The sequence below is a fragment of the Apodemus sylvaticus genome, chromosome 11 (genome assembly GCF_947179515.1).
Source record: "Apodemus sylvaticus chromosome 11, mApoSyl1.1, whole genome shotgun sequence".
In the NCBI taxonomy this organism is placed as follows: domain Eukaryota; kingdom Metazoa; phylum Chordata; class Mammalia; order Rodentia; family Muridae; genus Apodemus; species Apodemus sylvaticus.
Window position 1 is genome coordinate 27,963,549 of NC_067482.1, and position 21,914 is coordinate 27,985,462.

A 21,914-nucleotide genomic window follows, 5' to 3' on the forward strand; every position below is an offset into this window, starting at 1 on the left:
TTTAGAGCAGATATTTTGGATCTATTTAATTTAATTTGTTTATATAGTCATTCATTTAATAAACTCTTCTCATGTCATTACCTGTGCTATAAATGTCTGAAGATTTTTGAAGCAATTGGGGCAGGAGCACATAGAGTAATCACTTTTTGGAGAAGATAACATACCGATTATTTGACAATAAGTGAGGCCTCAAAAAGAATAAATTTAGATAGTCATAATTCCATGACAGAAGTATCAGAAGTAAGAGACATGGAACAATTCGTGTGTAATAGCAACGGTCAAGGTCTCCTGAGATATAAAACAGAAAATCTAAGAGGTGATGGAAGGAAGGAAATTATTACTTGAGGACTGGAGAGAGAAAAACTGATGACAAACAACTAGAGGGCACAAATGTTAGAAGAGAGGGGAAGGAAGAAGGCCAATATAAATGCATCTTGTAAGAGTGAGAGATATTTAACTTCAAGGTTAGGAACTAGAATGTGGGCACAGTCCACACCCAAAGTCACAACATAAGATTTCAACTTCAGTGCTGGTTAGAGAATTTACCAACTAGAAAGATTGTGAATTAACATATATAAAAAATAAATGAGAGAATGTTGATGACTTGTAGGTTAGGGACTATGGTGGCTTATTGTAAGAGATGGCAAAAAGGCATGGTGAAAAGATAAGGGCACTCATTTGGTAGTATGATGTACAAGGGAGAGCAAGATGCCTGAGTGTTGTACAGTTCTGCTCTAAGTAACTAGTAGAAATAGGGTGTTACTAGCTAAGATATGGAAGTACATTCACATATATAGTGCAAAGGACACCAGATGTACAAGATATAGTTGTGAAAGCTAGCAAGGCCATTTAAAGATTATCACAATAGAAAGTTGAACTCAAGTTATTAAGACAAAGGAAATGACGTAATCATGTTTTTCTCCACATTTTTTAAAAATAGAGATAGATACTCCCCTAGGAGAAATGAACTAGATAGAAAGGGTAATGTATAGTCCATATCACATGAATCTACTGCTTTTTTCCTTTTGCTATTAAAATTTTAAACTTTTAAATTAAAATATAATTAAAATGATCCCTCTATTTCCTTTCTTCCTTCCAGCCCCTGTCATATCTAGCCCTTTAACTGCTTCCTGGTTCCACTGCCACTCACATTCAAATTGATAGCCTCTTTTTTTTTTTTTTTTTACTAAAGGTACCTATATATACAAAAACCTACACATGCATTAATATATAAATATATCCTGCATAAATATATAAATATATCCTACCAAGACTCTAGATTTGCTTGTATATATATAACAATTTGCCACTTTGTATTGGACAACCAATTAGGGTTCTCATCCCTGAGAGAAACAATTCTTTCTCTTTCAGCTGGAATTAGTTGTCAGACTCTTGTCTAAGAGTGGGACCATGTGATATTTCTATATTCCACATTAGCATATCTACTGCTATTGTTATTAGTCAGATCTTGTTTAGGCAGCAATAGTGCTGAGATGTCTTGGATGTAGCCTCCATGTAATTTCTAAGACACACATTCTCAGGGGAGATTTCTTGGGCATTTGGCTCTTACAACCTTACTCATTATGTGTTATTTTCTGAGTGTTAAGGTGTAGGAGTTTTGTTGTAGAAGCCTCCTTTGTGCCTGGGCATTCTATGAGCAGTTGATATGTATGTTATAACCATTAGTGACTCACAACCTTCATTTTCCAAGCAGAAATGAAATATTACATTTTCTATCTTTTTTAGCATCTCTCTTCCTTGACTGGTGACCTGTCTGATATCACATAAATCTCTTCACTGGGGACAAGTGTGCTGAGCTTTTGCATTAATTATCTGACATTTGTTAACATAACTCAAGTTATTTTCTTAGAGAAACAAAGCAGAGTGATGGAAGGTGAGTCAACTTGAATATCTAATATGAATGGAATGCCATTCATTAAATGAAAATCAGTGGGAAATCCATAAGTATCATTTAGGACTATAATATTAATCTATAAAAGAGAGTGATAATATCTTTCCATAGCACGGAATTTGTGAATCATTGAACACTTGTCACACATATAGAATCATCAGCAAACCTCCATACTGTCTTCCCAAATAATAAAATTGTATGACTACTCACTGTAATCTCCATTTTATTATGTGATTATCAGTAGACATTTGTTAGAGTTAATTAACAATTTTGTCTTAGCTATAAAACCACAGTTCTGTTATTAGGATGAAAAACTGTAAAAATGAATACATGTTGAATATTTATATTAATACAGTTATTTTGGTTTGTTATGCTGTGGTCTATACTTAAAATGAACTGAAATGCCACAGCTATTCTTCACGAATCTTATAACTTCACAGAGAAGTATTATACAATACCTTGTTATTATTTTCATTCAGAACAGCTTTGATTTATTTCTCCTTGTATGCCTATTTTCTGTATTACTGTAGATGCTGCTACCTTTCATGTCCCCCTTCATTACTCTCTAATTGTTTTTTCAGTGTGTAATATACATGTCAGGCTGTAAATATGTCAACCTGTTTTCCTCGAGAAGACAGCTATTTCTTTCTCCTCTTACCTATAGTGTGAAGTGTGGATAGTCAGCACTGAATAATCAATGAAATGCAAATTAAATAATAAATAACTAAATTGAGGTAAATTTAAATCTTTTGATACCATAGTTTACAATTACCCAAAACCGTGTGTATGGATTTAATGTGGTCCAGAAAACTTATATGTGAAACTCATGTTTCAATGTCACTAGATTTGGAAGTATACTATTGCAGGACATTTAAGAGACATCATGAGGATGGTGTCCTGTAGACTTAGATTTTTTTAAAACCTAGTTTATTTAGGGTTCTTAGTCACTTCAACCTCTCTTCTAACCACCCTACCAGAGGTAGGGGGAAAAGAAGGTTATAGGAAAAAGGTGTTGTTGACCTGATTAGAAGTAGTTCCATGGGGAAATTCTACTCTTCCTCGTCAGGATACCAGCACTCAAGTTCAATAGCAAACACAAAACATGAATAATAGCTGGGGCATAATTCCACCAGAAACAGCAAGGTTGAATCATGCCAAATCTGCGTGAGTCAGTAGAAGCATCCAGTATCAGCTGAAATATGAGAAGTTCTTTGGTGCATTTCTCTCTAGAAAGTAAAGACCAACAAATACTGGTGAAGACCATCAAAGAGCTACACAGCATAGCAATGTAGGAGAGTCCTCTCACTGTTTGTGGGGTTTCATTTATATTCTTTCTAAACATCAGCTGCCCTCTCAAACATCTGTTTTCCAGCAAATTATCACATGCCCTCTCAAAAGACAGCTTCCAGAAGACATCACATGACACATCTGAGTTGTTAAAGAATCCAGAAATTTCTTTATCAGTGTCCAAATTACACTGGACTGGTGTCCTTAGAAGAGGAATAAACAGCACACTTTTTGTCTATTGTGTAAGGAAGAAACAGCACCCCTTTTTGTCTAAGTAAAGACACACTGGAAAGGGAGTGTCAAGGAAAACAGTCATTACCAAGAACTGAATCATACAGTTCCTTGATCTTAAATTTTCCAGCTTCTAGAAGTTTAAGTGAAAAAAACCCCTTTTGTCAAAGCCAATCAGTTAATAGTACTTTGTAATGACATCATTAGCTACCAAGGAAAACCCCAATTTGTATTATGTAACTTGTCCAGTTTTGTACTCTATCTACTTTTCTTTAACATTTAATCCCACACTGAAGTGAGCCTACTAGTTATATCACTACAACAAACTCTTTCATTAATTATTTTATTTGCAGAAATAAAATTTTAAATTTATTTACAATGCTGTTCCCTCCCAGTTCATCCCTTGCAGCGTTCCAGCATTCTCCCTCCCCTTCACCTCTGAGAAAGTGATGCCCCCTGGGCATCTGCCCATTACAGGATTAGGAACATCCTCTCCCACAGTGGTGAAGCAAAGCAGGCCTCTGCTGCATATGTGCCAGGGGCTTCAGACCAGCCTGTGAATGCTCTTTGGTTAGTGGCTCAGTTTATGGAAGCTGACACTGTTGGTCTTCCTGTAAGATTGCCATCCCCTTCAGAGCCATGGGAAAATTTAAATTAACAATTTGATTGGAATATATTTCTTGGTCTCACTTGGGCTTGACCCTACTGGAGCAAAAGGTAAATGATTGCCAACGGATTCCATCTATAAAGAAACATGACTCTAAATAGAGTTTAAGCTGCCATAATCACATGTATTCTACAGAGAGTACTTTGAGGAAACAAAGTGCGGTATTCATATCTAGATAATTCAGCACAACTTTAACTCATAGTAAGCATATGAGTGGTCCTCTTGAGGGCCATATGAGATTATTCTGTCACAAACTGAACTTTCCTAATATCTAATTGACATAAGAATTTGGATCCAGTATCTTTAAATAAATAAGAAGTCCTCAAGCACTGATCAATGAAACATACATACCTTTACTCTTTACCTCCCAGATATAGAGAATGTAAGTGATTTGACTGTTCCAATCATATGAATATTCTCCATATCCCCTGCTAAAATGAATCCAAAACAACAAAACCAGGTCCTTTAGCAGTATTCATAAAGAAATGACTTTTACCAACTTTTCATTTGTAGACTATGCCAGGTATAATAGCTCATATCTTTAATCCCAGCACTCAGGAGGGAGAGGCAGGCAGATCCCTGTGAGTTCAAGGACAACCTAGCCCACCATGTGAGTCCAGGACACCCTGAACTATTACCCAAAGAAACCCCATCTTGAAAAGCAAAACAACAACCAACAAAAAACAAAACAAAACAAAACAAAGAAGCTAACAAAAACTGAAGAATGTATATAATATGTGGACCTTTTATTAGCTGCTGTACTATTCTATAGCATTAAAAGTCTATCTTTCTAGTAATTCTTGTCATTAATCTCCTGGAATGGCCCGTCTCCATTAATGATTACACTGAAGTTGAAGTTTTCACAGATGAAGGTAAGTTGTCATTGAAAATGCTCTCCTCTCACATGCATGTTTACATTAAAGCTTCAGTCATATCTCTTTTAGAATACACTTACAGCCAGGTCGGAATTGATAAGTAACTGGCTCAAAGCCATATTGTTAATAAGTGGGACAATGAGTTTCAGTTGCTTTAATTCTATTTCCTTGATGTTTCCTGGTGTTTTGAAAACCTAAACAATAAATAAAAATTGCAAAAAATAATGAAATAAATGCTTCATCTTTTCTCTGAAGCTTAAGTAATAGTGAGGGAAAGAGAACCTTTCATTTAAATATGTAATACCACTTGAAACATGACACAGAATGACTGTATACATTCATGTTGAGCTCTGTGCATAGAACATGGTGTCGAAGAAGGGAAAGACAATGGGAGAGGCCCTCAAATGCAAATTCATCCATCCCAATCTGATTATTTATATGTCAGGCATAACAGTGGTTCCATGTTTCATATGAATATTTTTCTCTGCATTCCATAGCTGCACAATGGGCTATTTCCCAGTTTTAACTATTATTTAAATCCATGTTTTAAAATGAGGAAATAGGTTTGAAAGGAGTTGGATAATTAGTTCAACAACACTTAGACAAAAGTCATTAGTGCTTGGCCAAACGCATCTTGTTTCAGTTTTTTGTTTCCTAAAAATATTTGAGGGCAAAACAAATATGACTACTTCTTGAAAACAACCCGGCATAAAATTGCCTTCAAGCTATAAAGTCATTCATACATTTTTATAATAAGAAAAAATAATATACATTAATCAAATTGTTTGTTTATTGTATTTGCTATTAAGGTAAGAGACATAGACTTAATAAATATTTAATGTTTTCCTCAGGGCACCAAATAATAGCATTCATCTATCCCTTGCATGCATAGGCTGAGAAAAGTCCCTGACAGACTCTGAGGACCTCAACATCAGACAATTATGACATACATATCATTGTTGATAGTAATATTAGTAAACACAAACTATGATTTTTTACTTCTAACACTGACTGGAATAATATTTGTCATTTCTTGCAATACAACCTGAGTTATGAAACTAATAATATTTAGGTCAAAAGTTGAGTTAAAAAAAAGCTACCATAGACAGATATTCAGAAGTTTATTGAAACTTTAATTTGGAAAAAATGCAGAAGGAAGCTGAAACTGCCCAATGTGTTCAGAGTACAGACTTACTGACACTTGCATCCTCAACTGTAATACCAGCATCAAATCATAACATTAATGTGAATGGAGTTGATTTTAAAGGCACCTGAAAAGCACATTAAAATCTTACATGCTACCAATGGGTTGATGTGCTCTAAAATTGAGCTGGTGTGCACTTTAGGTGAAATGCAGGATGTAGTCCAATGAGTATTTGCATCATTTGGAAACTGAAACTTTCTCCCCTCATTAAGCAGTTGTTGGAGATAATCAGTAATTAGGGACCGAATAGAGTTGTATAGCTTCCAGTTCTTTCTACAAATTCATACTCTGATTAATTGCTGTGCTCTCTTTGTGCTGCCGTCATTGTCCGGAAGGATAGCTTTTATCATCATGTGTGCATGAAGCCCAGCAATTGGATGGATCCATTAATGTTTTTCTTTTGCAGGTTAAATTTTGTATACTTGAATAAGGGAGTTATCCTGGCAGTACAACACACTTGGTTAATGAAAAGATATAGAAACACAACTGAACTTCATCTCAGTCATTTTTAGCTATTGTTCAATTTTGGCAATATTTTAATTGTTAGAAATAGTTCTTGCTTGCAATATAGCAAACTCAAAGTGAACAAGAATCTAAGGTTAATATTTTATTCAATATTTACTGTAATCATTTTTAACTAGTTTTCTCTATTCATCTATCCATTTTTTAATTAATCATTGTATCCTTTTTGGCTGTCTAAGGGAAGTCAACCAACAAAATATTAAAGATGACAGTGGGGGTGGAGAGATGGCTCAGCGGGTAAGAGCACCGACTGCTCTTCTGAAGATCCTGAGTTCAATTCCTAGCACCCATGTGGTGACTCACAACCATCCATGAAGACAGGTACAGTGCACTCACATATAATAATAAATAAACCTAAAAAAAAGATGACACAAAGTGTTATCTTCAGATTTTTCTACTGGTGGGGTATGACCTCAAAATATCAAATAAATCATACACATTTCATATGGAGAAATAAGCATTTTTCCAAAAATGTTTACTTATTTATCTTAAGATTCTGTAGTTTTATAGCTATGTGAAAATATTGACTTACTATTATGATATCATCATAGATTTCATTAGCATGATTATCCTTAAATTTCAGATGAAGTGAACTTCAGGTTTGCTATTTGTATGCCAAGACACAATGTTGGCATACAAGACAAAATGTGAAAGATGTCAAACCAGTGAAATTCCATGCTGAGTAAATACTTAAAATTTAAATAAAACCAATTATTTTTATTCTCATTCATAGTTAAAATTATTTTCCCCAGAGATTAATTTTGACCTATTAATATTAAATGGAGATTAATCAATATATGCTGCGCCAAATTAACACTTTTAACTTCTGCCACATTTTCAGTCATTATTTCTTTGCACTCAAACCTTCTCCAGATTGCCTCTGCAAATAAAATATGAAGACTTCTTTTTTGATTTTTAGTCATTAATAACAATCTTTATATTTACAGAATTTCTGATTGACTTGGTATTGATCATGCTCACAAAATATATTTGCTTGTCCATGTATGTATTCCTGTGGGGTACACAGACATGCATATAGGTGTGCATGTAGATGTGTACATATATCTGGAGGCCTGGAATAAGCACCTAGTACTTTGTTGGACTAGTCTTCACTGTATTTTATGAGACAAGATCTCTGGCTGAGCTTTGAACTCTCGTATTCAACTACACTTCCTGGCAAGTAAACATCAGAAAATTTCCTACAGCTTTCTTCTCATTACTGAGATTACATGTATGTATTGCACATCTGCTTTTTGAAGAAATGATGTATATTCAAATGTAAGACTTCATTCTTTTTTCTTTTCCTTTCTTATTCGATATATTCTTTATTTACATTTCAAATGATTTTCCCTTTCCTGGATCCCCCCTTCCTAAAAGTCCCATAAGCCCTCTTCTTTCCAGCAGAGCAAGACCTCATTCATGCATGAGTACTTTAGTGATGGGACCACCTCCAAATCGACCCCACAGATGTACTTTACCAGCTCACGACTTGACAGTTTGCAACACTGAAAATTATATGCAATTATTCAGTCTGTTCTCATTCTGATACTGTTTACTGTATTTGTTTTAAGTTTCCACAGGTTTTTAAAAAACATGTTTTTTTAAAATAATAAGCTTCTTGAGATTTTAGTGTAGATCAAAGAGAGCAATGATATTAAGACAGTATAAAACAGAGAGTTTGAAATCCTGAGAATTTGCTTCTTGCTTTCTGTTTTCTTAGAAGCCTCTGAATATTTATCTCATACGCTGTAGTTCCCAAATTTTTCACTTTTTAAAAATATCCTATCTGTGAAAATACCTTGCAGTAAATTCAGGGTCTATGCTTGGCAACACTATTCAAATGCAAGTTTTTATTAGCCATGCTGATATTCTGCAACTTACATTTCATATGCAGTTACAAAACTTTTTTCTCCATTACAAATGCCTCAGTGATGCAACTGACTGTCAACTTAGACATGGGGATTAATGTATGAGTAATATAAAAACATCAAAGGCTTGATATTATTCTCACCACTCTCCAATACCTGTTAAAGGAGAAAAATTAAAAATGTGAACTCATATCATTTATTCATTCATTTCATCTTCTATAGTTTAATACTTTATTGAAAAATATCTGTCTCTATTAAAGAGATCAGGTTGCGGTTGCATCTGCCTTAAATGTTTCTACTACTAACATATGCCCATACACATGAAAATGTACACACACACACACACACACACACACACACAAACACACACACACACACACACACACATCCTGAAAATGAGGCATTATTGTTTTTTTTCTTAATGTTTACTAAATATTGACTATCAATAATTGCTAAAATCTCTTTTTGTCTTAAGTTTTCCTTGGAGAACTACATTTGTGGTTCATTAACCAATAAGTTCAGATAGCTTTAAACTATATGAAAAATGTCATGCCTAAGAGACTGAAAAGTTGCAGAAAGCTTCCCTCAGATTTGGGTCATAATGGAAAAGAGCCAGCATCCAATGAGACACAAGGACTTCCATCCACAAGTGAATAGATATGAATATGATTATGCACAATCCAGATCTTCCTGTGTAAATATCGTTATTCATAAAGGAACTAGCACATAAGAAAAGAGAATTGCCAATTTTCTTATCTGGGCAAGGAAGTGAAAGAGGATGCTGAAACAAGTTTTCATGCTCCAAGCAAAAGGACTGCCTGGGAAAATAAGCATCATGATTCTAAAACCAAATACGAGCTTATAGAGCTGATTAACTATGAGGCTTATACATCATTGACTCAGAAACAAAACCCATACTGGTGAAACATGGTAATAAACTGGTAAACTGAAAGTTTCAAAAGGCCTAAGATATTTCTAAAGTTCACAAATCACACCACAGTGCAAAATCATTTATATGTACACCTCTGATGTCAAGTGATAAAAGGATATGTGTCTAGGAAATGCATTTTCCAAGTGACATTTTGAGACTCTTCTGGACAGGCTGGGTAGTTGAAGCCAATTAGACAATGCTTGCCTTGTGCCACGTTTTCCATCCCAATCAATGTTTTTGCCATATATCTTCTCATTAAAGACTTGGCATTTTATTTCAGACAGTGCCATTTAGAACAGCATCTAAAATATTTTGTTTCTACCTCGAAATGAAGAAATATAAGGAAAGAATCATGAATTACTAATCTAATTGGGTAGAACAATTGATATAAACTTCATGGTACAGGGAATGCATAGAGTGTAGTGCAACATTAAATTTATAGTAAGTCTGTTGACAACATCAAGAAGGGAAATAATTTTATTATCATAGTTATTTGTTCACATTTTTCCTTTTACTTTTGAGATTATAATATAATTACATAATTTATTCCTTACCTTTCCTCTCTCCAAATCCTCCCACACACCTTCTTACTCTCTTTCTAATTTATGACCTATTTTGTCATTAATTGTTGTTGCATGTATATAAGTATATACATATACTCCTAAATATAAACTTCACAGTCTGTATAATATTACTTTTGTATATGCTTTCAGAGTTGACCATTATTATTAGATAACTAAACCGTGTGCTTTTCTTTAGGGAGGACAAATTATCCACTTTTATAACTCCTTAGTAAATTGTAGTTCTTTGTGTAGGGTTCTTTCCCACACATACTTTGGCATAAACATATAAATGTGGATATCTACAAGAAAAAGCCTCAGCAATGTTGAAATAATGAAAAATACAATATCTAAGAACAAAAAGGCCCACAAGCACCTATAACCAATATAATATTTGATATTCCATGAAACACAAGGAAAAGGATCAATTTGAAAGGAAGAAATAAAATTTTAAGCATTTCCTGGTAACTTTTTATTGACAATAAAATTCCATAATACAAAAATGGTCAATATGATATTGACTGCCAATAAAACTAAGGTCACATTGCAAAAGTTCAGTTCATTGAAAACAACTTGTAATTCCATAAAGGATGAGTAATCACTAGAATAGAAAACATTTAAGGGCTGTAATGTTTATAATCACTTCAAAATTTAAAGATTCTTTTGAATAAGTAGATTTTAATAAGTTAAACACATACAGATAACATACAATAAATTGACAATTGATTTAAAGTTAAATTTCCATAAATACTTAAAATATGCTATAAATTCAGCCAAAGCTTCAGGTTAGTGAAAAAGTGATTAACAGAATTCATGAAAACACTAACAATACAGTTGTATAAGTTGACACAGGTTTTAATGTCTTCATCGATGCATAGGGAATTTAAATGGACCAATGATACCCAGCATGATATAGAAAAGAAGAATGGCAGAAGATATAAATTACTGAATATAAAGATACATTTTAAAGCTTTACTATTTAAGATTGGAGATTTTGTTGCAAGAGCATTTATATTAAATAACAGATCATAGAAGTGTATTCCAAATATAACTTTGTCCTGCAGAGGGGAAAGTATAAACAAGAAACCATTCTGAATTATTTAAGTATGTATGCTGATTCCCTATCTCACAATATACAAAATTTTAATTTATTTGTGAATATAATATAACAATGAGAATGTAGACCACTGTGATTTTATCACAGTGATGACAGAATGACTGAACACACATGAAATATTTTAAAATAAATTTTTTATTAAATGTAATAGAAGGTACAAATCACAAAGAAATATAAGACATTCTTTTTCTTATTTAGATTTATTTGTACTTATTTTATGTATATGAGTACGTGGTTGCTGACTTCAGACACACCAGAAGTGGGCATCTGATCCCATTACAGATGTTTGTGAGCCACCATGTGTTTTCTGGAAATTGAACTCAGGACCTTTGGAAGAGCAGTCAGTCCTCTTAACCACTGAGCCATCTCTCCAGCTCTATAAGACATTCTTAGCATACATTTACATAAAGCTATAAAGAAATGCAGAAAAAGTATTTTGGACAGAGATTAGACTAAGGAGAATGTTTCATTTGACTTTGTTTGCTTTTTTAATAGGTTGGAGAATGTCATTTTTATTTTGGTGCAATTCACATACAAATAATCCCTCATTTACATTGTACAATATTATTATTTATAAGTAAATTTTATTTCTCAGTTCGAAATATTTTAATTGTCAAAGTATGATAGAACAAACTATAAATGAAATGACACTCTACTTTGCAAATATTCACAATCTGAAAAGTAAAATTCCTCAGTGAAAAATGCAACTCATATGAAGATATATATATGCAATAGTATTTGAATTGTGAAAACATATAGACACCTCCATAAAGTACCCTACAAGGAAGCCAAGATCTGGGAACCAGAATGAGATATCTATATAAGCATGCACTCACATGACAAAGGACTTCAAGGAAAAACAAAAGAAAGGTTGCCTCAATTTATGAGAACATGTTCACTTACACCAAATATTTGACTCTAACATGTCCATATCAATGCAAAAAATATATAAATAAGTATTAAACAAGAAATTAAATAAGCTGAGTTCCTTACTCTTTTGATGAAAAATACTAGACAATGGGAAGCTGCTTAAAATATGAAAACTCTATGACTGAGTTTAATTTCTTAATTACCTAAAAGGGAGGAATGGATACAGAAAATGTGGTATATTTACATGATGGAATACTATTCAGCAATTAAAAACAATGAATTCCTGAAATTCTTAGGCAAATGTTTACCTATGTGAGGTAACCCAATCACAAAAGAATACACATGGAATGTAGTCACTAATAAATGAATACTAATTAGCCCAGAAGCTCTGAATACTCAAGACACAATTAGCATATCAACTGATCCCTCTGAAGGAAGGAAGAAGAGGGTCCTGGTCCAGGAAAGGCTTGATCCAGCATTGTAGGGGAATACCAGGACAAAGAAATGGGAGGGGGTTGAATTGGGGAGTATGCGGAGGGAAAAGGGTTTATGGGACTTATGGGGAGGGGAGAAATGGGAAAGGAGAAATCATTTGAAATGTAAACAAAGAATATAGAAGATTAAAAAAATTTTACTTAAAAGAAGTCCCAAAATATATGTCACATACCATGCCTTTCACAGCAAACAAAGATTTCACAATTGCTAATTAAGAATTCATAAGGTTAAGAGTCACCCCAAGATACTTTATACTGTTTGTGGCTATTGTGAAGGGGGTCATTTCCCTAATTTCTTTCTCAGCCTGCTTATCCTTTGAGTATAGGAAGGCCACTGATTTGCTTGAGTTGACTTTATAACCTGCCACTTTGCTGAAGTTGTTTATCAGCTGTAGGAGCTCTCTAGTGGAGTTCTTTGGGTCACTTAGGTAGACGATTATGTCATCTGCAAATAATGATAGTTTGACTTCTTCCTTTCCAATTTGTATCCCTTTGACCTCCTTATGTTGTCGAATTGCCCGAGCTAGTACCTCAAGTACAATATTGAAAAGATAAGGAGAAAGGGGGCAGCCTTGTCTGGTCCCTGATTTCAGTGGGATTGCTTCAAGTTTCTCTCCATTTAGTTTGATGCTGGCTACTGGTTTGCCGTATATTGCTTTTACTATGTTTAGGTATGGGCCTTGAATTCCTGTTCTCTCCAAGACTTTAAGCATGAAAGGATGCTGAATTTTGTCAAATGCTTTTTCAGCATCCAATGAAATGACCATGTGGTTTTGTTCTTTGAGTTTGTTTATGTAGTGGATTGTATTGATGGATTTCCGTATATTGAACCAACCCTGCATTCCCGGGATAAAGCCTACTTGATCATGGTGGATGATCGTTTTGATGTGTTCTTGGATTCGGTTGGCAAGAATTTTATTGAGTATTTTTGCATCGATGTTCATAAGGGAAATTGGTCTGAAGTTCTCTTTCTTTGTTGGATCTTTGTGTGGCTTTGGTATCAGCGTAATTGTGGCTTCGTAGAAGGAATTGGGTAGTGTTCCTTCTGTTTCTATTTTGTGGAATAGTTTGAAGAGTATTGGTGTTAACTCTTCTTTGAAGGTCTGGTAGAATTCTGCACTGAAGCCATCTGGTCCTGTGCTTTTTTTGGTTGGAAGACTTTCTATGACTCCTTCTATTTCTTTAGGCATTATGGGACTGTTTAGATGGTCTAGTTGGTCATGATTTAATTTTGGTATTTGGTATCTGTCAAGGAAATTGTCCATTTCCTCCAGATTCTCCAGTTGTGTTGAGTACAGGCTCTTGTAGTAGGATCTGATGATTTTTTGGATTTCCTCAGTTTCCGTTGTTATATCTCCCTTTTCATTTCTAAGTTTGTTAATTTGGATACTTTCTCTGTGCCCTTTGGTCATTCTGGCTAGATCTGTATGACAAGAACTTCAAGACTCTGAAGAAGGAAATGGAAGAAGACCTCAAAAAATGGGAAAACCTCCCATGCTCATGGATCGGCAGAATCAATATAGTTAAAATGGCCATTTTGCCTAAAGCACTATACAGATTCAATGCAATACCCATCAAAATCCCAACTCAATTCTTCACAGAGTTAGAAAGAGCAATTATCAAATTCATCTGGAACAACAAAAAACCCAGGATAGCTAAAACTATTCTCAGCAACAAAAGGAAATCTGGGGGAATCAGTATCCCTGACCTCAAGCAATACTACAGAGCAATAGTGTTAAAAACTGCATGGTATTGGTACAGTGACAGGCAGGAGGATCAATGGAACAGGATTGAAGATCCAGAAATGAACCCACACACCTATGGCCACTTGATCCTCGACAAAGAGGCTGAAAACATCCAATGGAAAAAAGATAGCCTTTTCAACAAATGGTGCTGGTTCAACTGGAGGTCAGCATGCAGAAGAATGCGAATTGATCCATCCTTGTCTCCTTGTACTAAGCTCAAATCCAAATGGATCAAGGACCTCCACATAAAGCCAGACACTCTGAAGCTAATAGAAAAAAAACTGGGGAAGACCATTGAGGACATCGGTACAGGGAGAAAGTTTCTGAACAGAACACCAATAGCGTATGCTCTAAGAGCAAGAATTGACAAATGGGACCTCATAAAATTACAAAGTTTCTGTAAGGCAAAGGACACCATCAAGAGGACAAATCGGCAACCAACAAATTGGGAAAAGATCTTCACCAATCCTACATCAGATAGAGGGCTAATATCCAATATATATAAAGAACTCAAGAAGTTAGACTCCAGAAGAATTCATAAGGTTAGAAAAAAACAATTCATAAAAATGCATAATTAAATAACATTATTCTGCAATGAACCATTTTAAATCAACATAAATAAAATTATGTTCAGACACTCTGGAATAATGTTTTTGTCAATAAATGATTCTTTGAAAATGGCACCCTAAGAAGGCATAATGACATTGAAATTTCACCACCACATAACATTGGGGTAGCTGTGTTTATCAGCATAACATTATCGAGCAAGCCATTCTCAGGTTTGACATGAGGATTCTTGGTTTGTTTGTTTGCTTGTTTGTTTTTTTGTTTTCAGACAAACTTGCTGCATAGTCTAGGCAGGTCTCCAACAAGTGATGTTCTTATCTCAGCTATTGTCAATGCTCAGTTGCAAAGAATAGGACTGTGGGCTATCACAGCTTGCTTTGTGACTATGCTAATGGTGGTGTAGCAACTCTCTTTTGCTGCACATTGTGTAAAACACTATATTGTGTGCAATGTAATATGGTCTGTTAAATGCACTATGTGATATCATTATTAAGGTATATGGTTTTTTATTACTTTAAATTTTTTACTGTCTAGTTGTTACGCTTCCCTAGTCTGCCCTCCTACAGTTGTACATCCTATTCCTCCCCGCCCCCCATCTCCAAGGCGATGTTCCCATCCCCCAGCCCATCCCTGCTAGGTGTCCTCACTCTCTGGATCCCTCTAGAGTTAGGTGCCTTTTTCTCTCACGCTATTTATAACTGTTTAGTTTAAAAAGTAGTTAATAAATATTTTTGCAATAGTTATATTTAAACTGTATCCATCATTATACCAGAGGCAGCTTTCTTTTTTTTCCAATATATTCTTTATTTACATTTCAAATGATTTCCCTTTTCCTTGATCCGCCCTTCCTGCAAGTCCCATAAACCTCTTCCCTCCCCCTGTTCCCCCATTCACCCCTTCCCCCTCCCCTGTCTTAGTATTCCCCTACACTGCTGCACTGAGCCTTTCCAGAACCAGAGGCCACTCCTTTCTTCTTCTTGGACATCATTTGAGATATGGATTGTGTCTTGGGTATTCCAAGCTTTCAAGTTTGTGCTTACCATATTGCAGTGTGGTTCCCGAAGCTATATTCAGTGATTGACCTAATGCACCTACGTTTGTGAGTGACAAATACATCTACCAATTCATTTCTCAGAATATGCCCTTCTGTTAAGTGATATTCGAGTATATTTATATTTAATGAAGTGCATAGACTTCTGTAGGACCTGAATGGCCCAGGGTTATGGAGGAAAGATTGAAGGGGCTTCAACCCTGGATACCTTATGCATGAGGATGGCAGGAGTTATCTACCTCTCCCTTCCCAGCATGACAGCATAAATCAGGCTCCCCACCATCAATCCTTCTAAGAATGTATTGCCCTGATTGTTTTCAGGCTTCACTCCTTGTTCAATCTCATAAGATCCTCGCCTACCCCAACACTACATGCAGCAACTCCTGAGTGTGTAGATGAATCATCTTCCAACACCCTGCCCTGACTTACTGTACCTACTGTGCCACACAAACTTCGCCCCAGAGACATTGGCCACCATCCTAGGGGCATAAATACTCCCTCTCTTGGCTCGTCCTCCTCTCTGAAGCTGTTCTCCAGTGTGTTCATTGCAGAATTCACCATGACCTAAATCCTACCCCGCACTCACTCAGGCAGTTTAATCTTTTCTCCCTCCAGTCCAGGTTTGTGGGCAAAGGACCTTGTTATGCCCGGGAGAAGTGGACACATGGCCGGCTTCATGTTGCAGGACAAAGGCCATTCACAAACAAATACAAACTTTGCCACGGAGGCGATATTAAACTACAGTTTGAGAGATGAGGTGTTCTGCTGATGCTGAGAAGAAAGCAGCGAGCTCAAAAGTAATGCTGAAACCTCCTGGAAGCTTTAGCTGGTGATAGCTCATCAAGCTTACACTTAAGACATATTTGCATTTCTTTACATATCATATATTGGAATAAAATATTTATTAACGTGCTCGCTTCGGCAGCATATATACTAAAGTTGGAACAATGCAGAGAAGATTAGCATGGCCCCTGTGCAAGGATGACTTGCACATTCATTACACATTCCATATTTTTAAGATGAAAAACTCAAAGGACAGCAGATGTTGGAGAGGTTGTGGGGAAAAAGGAACACTTCTTCATTGTTGGTGGGATTGCAAGCTGGAAAAACCACTCTGGAAATCAGTTTGGCGGTTCCTCAGAAAATTAGACATAGTACTAACTGTGGAACCAGCTATTCCACTCCTAGGCATATACCCAGAACATGCTCCTACATGTAATAAGGACACATGCTCCACTACGTTCATAGCTGCCTTATTTATAATAGCCAGAAGTTGGAAAGAACCCAGATGTCCTTCAACAGAGGAATGGATACAGAAACTGTAGTATATATACACAATGGAGTACTATTCAGCTCTTAAAAACAATGAATTCATGAAATTCTTAGGCAAATGGATGGAACTAGAAAGTATCATCCTGAGCAAGGCAACCCAATCACAAAAGAACACACTTGGTATGCACTCACTAATAAGCGGATGTTAGCCCCAAAGCTCAAAATAAACAAGTTACAATGCACCCAGCACAGCAAGTTCAAGAAGAAGGAGGACTTAAGTGAGGGTGCTTTGGTTCCTCTGAGAAAGGGAATAAATACTCACAGGAGCAATAAGGGAGAAAATGTGTGGCGCAGAGACTGAAGTAAAGACCACCCAGAGACTGCCCTACCTGGGGATTCATCCTATAAACAGTCATCAAACCTCAACACTACTATGAATGACAAGAAGTATATACCAAAAAGAGCATGATATGCTTGTCTTCGGAGGGGCCTTGCCAGAGCCTTACAAATACAGAGGCAGATGCTAGCAGTCAACCTTTACACTGGGCATGGGGTCCACAATGGAGGAGCTGGAGGGTGATCTGGAGCATCTGAAGTGGTTTACAGCCCCACGGGAAGAACAATGATCTCGGCCACCCAGAAGCCCCAGGACTCCCAGGGACTAAACCTTTAACTAAGGGGTACACATAGTTCCAGCCAAAAATGTGGCAGAGGAATGCCTTGTTGGGCATCAGTGAGAGGAGTGGTCCTTGGTCAGGTAAAGGCTCAATAGAGGTCCTAACAAAGGGAAATCTGGGATGGGGGTGGTGAGAGTGGGTGGAGTGGAGGGGCATATATGTGGAGACAGGGGATGGGAGGAGGGGTTTGGGGTCTTTTTTTGGGGAGGGGGAAATCGGGAAAGGTTTTAACAGCAATGTAAATGAAGACTATATTCAATAAAAAATATTTATTAACGCAGATTGGTACTTTTGCTTCATATGCCTTTTAAGTTATAATCCTATTAAATTAATTGCTGTGGAGAAAATTTACATTCATATTTTATGTATCAGTTTTATTTTGTAGCTCTGACTGCTCTGTGGAACAGCACTTCCTGTAGTCCTGAAATGCCATATTCAGCATTTACAGCAGTAGATAATCAAGCTACCTTTAGCTAATGTAAGCTCAGTAATTAATAATGTGGTGCCATGTGATAAGAAAGTACAATGAGCATACATGTGAGGCATCATTTCTCCTGTTTCCTGAAAACATCTCTTGTGTCTCCCTGGCCACAGATACAGGGTCTATACCCATGGGTTCTCATGCTGAGTCTGTTTCATTGGCTGTTGTTGACTGAGATGTAGAAATACTTGAATTCTAAGAAATCCTAATTCTGTGTTTTTATATCTTCATATAGCAGAAGTTATGTATATTATATATATGCATATTGCATTTGCTATACTTTAACTTCAAATGCATTGTATATCAGCTCCTGGACAAGAAGTAGAGAATTCTGATTTTTAAGAGTGACAGAAAAGTGAGGAGAAATGTCTGCTGAAATTCCACCCCATAATTCAAGTTAATTATTAGGTATTGTACTAGCTGGTTTTGTGTGTCAAACTGACTCAGGCTGGAGTTATCACAGAGAAAGGAGCTTCATTTAAGGAAATGCTTCCAGGAGATCCAGCTGTGGGGCATTTTCTCAATTAGTGATCAAGTTGTGAGGACCCGTGTGAGTGGTAACATCCCGGGGATGGTATTCTTGGGTTCTATAAGAGAGCAGGATGAGCAAGCCAGGGGAAGCAAGCCAGTAAGAAACATCCCCCCATGGCCTCTGCATCAGCTTCTGCTTCCTGACCTGCTTGAGTTCCAGTCCTGACTTCCTTTGGTGATGAACAGCAACATGGAAGTGTAAGCTGAATAAACCATTTCCTCTCCAACTTGCTTCTTGGTCATGATGTTTGTGCAAGAATAGAAACCCTGACTAAGGCAGGTATCAATATCATTTCTGTTGGGGAATGCAATATTGTGATATCATGACCACTATTTTAAAACATTTTAAAAGAATTTAGTTGTCTCTTGTGTGTATGCATGTGTCTGTTTTGTAATTTTGTTGTTTATTTTTAGTGCAGAGTGTCAAACCTAGGGACTTGAGCCTGCTAGGCAACTTGTATACCATTGGGTTGACTCTACAAGCCCTTACTGACATAATTTAAATGTACTATGAAAAATACAGCTGATAACAAAGCAACACAAACACTTCACAAGATGAAACAAAATATAGATATATCCGTTGTAAATTCCAACCATCTAATTAAACTACAATGAAAATAATAACAATTTGTTCTCATTGATCAATAACAGCATTTATTTGTCAATTGTACATAAACAAATAGGTTATTACACCCTCATTTAGTTTACACCAGCACAGTGCTTACAGAAGGAAGACCCCTGAACTGTCTTCACTGGCCAGTCACTGAGGCATGAAAACAGCACCACCCAGGTAGCTGAAAATGAGCTGCAACTTTCAGTTATCAAGAAATCTTCAACATTATACAATGCCAATTAATGGCATTACTCTAAATCTATATAATAATTTATACTTTATAGAATTAAAATTGTAGAAAAAATTAATGCATCCTATGTGCAACTGTGGATTTGAGACCTAAAAAGCTTCATTTCTCCAGAAATTCATGCTACATCAAACAAATTTTTTACACTGATTAAAGGGATGTCTGATTATGTGTGTGTGTGTGTGTGTGTGTGTGTGTGTGTGTGTGTGTATTTCAGTATGCCTATTGGTATATGTAGTTGTCCATTTCTATGTATATGTGTTTATCCATGTATGTGCATGTGACCATGTGTGTATGAGTGTGTGTGTGTGTGTGTGTGTGTGTGTGTGTGTGTCTGTGTGTCTGCATATAGGCTGGAATCTTCATTCTACTCCGATGCAGATGTAAAAGCTTAAATAAAATGAAAAGACTTGAAGTGTCTCCGTTTTCTAATTTGAAAAGAAACCACATCTTCACTATGAAACAACTTGAAAATTAAATTAAATACTGAATATCAGCTGAGATTACAAAAAAGTAAAATGGGGAGGACTTAACTGGGGAGAGAAAATGGAGTGAAATACAGAAGAGGAGGGCAAAACAGGATAAAGAACACCAAGGGATCTAATTATAGGAGGAGAGGCAGCGAATGATAGAAAAGAACCTTCCTTAGCTCTGAATGCAAACTGTTAAGAGTCTCTGAAGAAAAGGTCCACCTTAGCTTTCTCTTCTGAATATCTACAGCATGAATCCTGCTTCCCCATTGGCACTGTTTCTACTGAGAATAGTGAATCCTGACTTATCATTCAGCTGTATGTCATAGCCTCCCTCACTGCTCATATGTATAATAAAAATGTGTAGCTTCCAGAATCATGTGTCTCCCATCAGAGATCCCAGATGGCTCCTTTCCAGCTCTTATGTGCATCTGTCTGTGTATCTGCCCTTTTGGCCACTTTCTCTGCACCTGTTTAGATCAGTTCCTAGAGTCCTCCAGATCTCTTCCTATTGTCTCCTTAAGTATTGGGATTGTAGACCTTCACACAGTCTGACTTTTACATTTATAGACTTGAACTTGGGTCTTTATTCTTGTCTAGAATTCTGGTCTCCTTTCTGAGGCTGGGATAAAGCTCTCAAACCAGTATCAATGTTGAGGGAGGGAATGGACATTTCAATCTCTATACAACATTGAGAGAAGCCACGGAAGGAATTCAGATAGGAGCCTGAAATGGCTCACTAACTTCTTTATATATCCCAGGAACAATTGCCCAATGTTTGTGATGCACATGGTGGAGTGGAAACTCCTCCATTAATTAACACTCGGAGCCATCTCTCACAGAGATATATAGCCTCGAGTCATTATGGTAAATACAATCGCTCAGTTTAGGATCCTCCTCCTGCCAGGTGATTCTAAGCTGCCAAGCTGACAGTCTGCTAACTAGGATGAGTACCAAACACTTTACTCACTGTACAGTCTTCCCACTCCCTTCTTGGCAGACTCTTAAACAGAGTAGCAGGATGTCAACACTGTAGTATAAAAGAGATGGCTCACTTTGCTTGTTCTACCAGGCCCAAGAGTGGGATTCAACTCAACGGGAGGTCCCAAAGCCTGACACCATTACTGAGGCTATGGAGCACAAACGAAAAGAGACCTAGAGTGGCTGCTCTCCAGAAGACCCAACAAGCAGCTGAAAGAGTCAGATGCAAATATTTGTACCCAATCAATGGACAGAAGCAGCTGACCCCCGTGGTTGAATTAGGGAAAGGCTGATAGAAGCTAAGGAGGAGGGGGGCGACCCTCCTTAGCTTATTTCAGGAGAGAACCAGCAGTCTCAGTTAACCTGGACCCTGGAGGTCTCTCAAACGTGGACCACCAAACAGGCAGCATACACCAGATGATATGAGGCCCCCAACACATATACAGCAGAGGACTCCAGGGTCTGTGTTCAATCAGAGATGGTGCACCTAACCTTCAAGAGACTGGAAATCCCAGAGAGTTTAGAGGTCAGGTGGGTGGGTGGTAGGGGAGGTTGGGGTGGTGGGGTAGAGACACTGTTGTGGAGACAGGAAGGGGGGAGAATGTATGGAATGTGGATCAGTCAAAGGTTGGACCGGGTTGGGGGAATAAACTTTGGAGTGTAAAAATGTAAATGAGAGTGATAGAGAGAGAGAAAGAGAGAGAGAGAGAGAGAGAGAGAGAGAGAGAGAGAGAGAGAGAG

General features: G+C 36.7%; 1 non-coding gene across 1 annotated transcript; it reads left to right on the plus strand.

Moving 5' to 3' along the window:
- Nucleotides 1-16,810: 16,810 nt before the first annotated feature.
- LOC127696972 (U6 spliceosomal RNA) lies at nucleotides 16,811-16,917 on the plus strand. Its single transcript, XR_007980393.1, has one exon. It is a non-coding gene; the product is annotated as a U6 spliceosomal RNA (small nuclear RNA).
- The last annotated feature ends 4,997 nt before the right edge of the window (nucleotides 16,918-21,914 follow it).